Genomic DNA, 1,152 nt, shown 5'->3' on the forward strand with positions numbered 1-1,152 from the left:
TTTAAGTTAAAATACAGAACATAGGTACGTTTGAACATTTTATTTCTGTTGTTGCAATGTGATAGATGTACCTTTGTTGTGAACTTACCATTTCTGAAAACGCATGCTGTTGCAGCGTGATTACCTGTAAATACCACATTAATGCAATAAATGCTCAAAATGATGTCCGTCAACCTCAATGCATTTGGCAATACGTGTAACGTCATTCCTCTCAACAGCGAGCAGTTCGCCTTCCGTAATGTTCGCACATGCATTGAGAATGTGCTGACGGATGTTGTCAGGCGTTGTCGGTGGATCACGATGTCAAATGTCCTTCAAGTTTCCCCACAGAAAGAAATCCGGAGACGTCAGATCCAGTGAACGTGAGGGCCATGGTATGGTGCTTCGACGACCAATCCACCTGACATGTAATATGCTATTCAGTACCGCTTCAACCGCAGGCGAGCTATGTGCCGGACATCCATCATGTTGGAAGTACATCGTCATTCTGTCATGCAGTGAAACATCTTGTAGTAACATCGGTAGAACATTACGTAGGAAATCAGCATACATTGCACCATTTAGATATCCATCGATAAATGGGGGCCAATTATCCTTCCTCCCATAATGGTGCACCATACATTAACCCGCCAAGGTCGCTGATGTTCCACTTGTCGCAGCCATCGTGGATTTTCCGTTGCCCAATAGTGCACATTATGCCGGGTTACGTTACCGCTGTTGGTGAATGACGCTTCGTCGCTAAATAGAACGCGTGAAAAAAATCTAACATCGCCCCGTAATTTCTCTTGTGCCCAGTGGCAGAACTGTACACGAGGTTCAGAGTCGTCGCCATGCAATTCCTGGTGCATAGAAATATGGTACCGGTGCAATCGATGTTGATGTAGCATTCTCAACACCGACGTTTTTGACATTCCCGATTGTCGCGCGATTTGTCTGCTACTGATGTGCGGATTAACCGCGACATCAGCTAAAACACCTACTTGGTCATCATCAGGTCGTGGTTGACGTTTCACAAGTGGCTGAACACTTCCTGTTTCCTTAAATAACGTAACTATCCGGCGAACGGTCCGGACACTTGGATGATGTCGTCGAGGATACCGAGCAGCATACATAGGACATGCTCGTCGGGCATATTGAGCACAATAGCCATAC

Source organism: Schistocerca nitens, chromosome 12 (genome assembly GCF_023898315.1).
Source record: "Schistocerca nitens isolate TAMUIC-IGC-003100 chromosome 12, iqSchNite1.1, whole genome shotgun sequence".
In the NCBI taxonomy this organism is placed as follows: Eukaryota; Metazoa; Arthropoda; class Insecta; order Orthoptera; family Acrididae; genus Schistocerca; species Schistocerca nitens.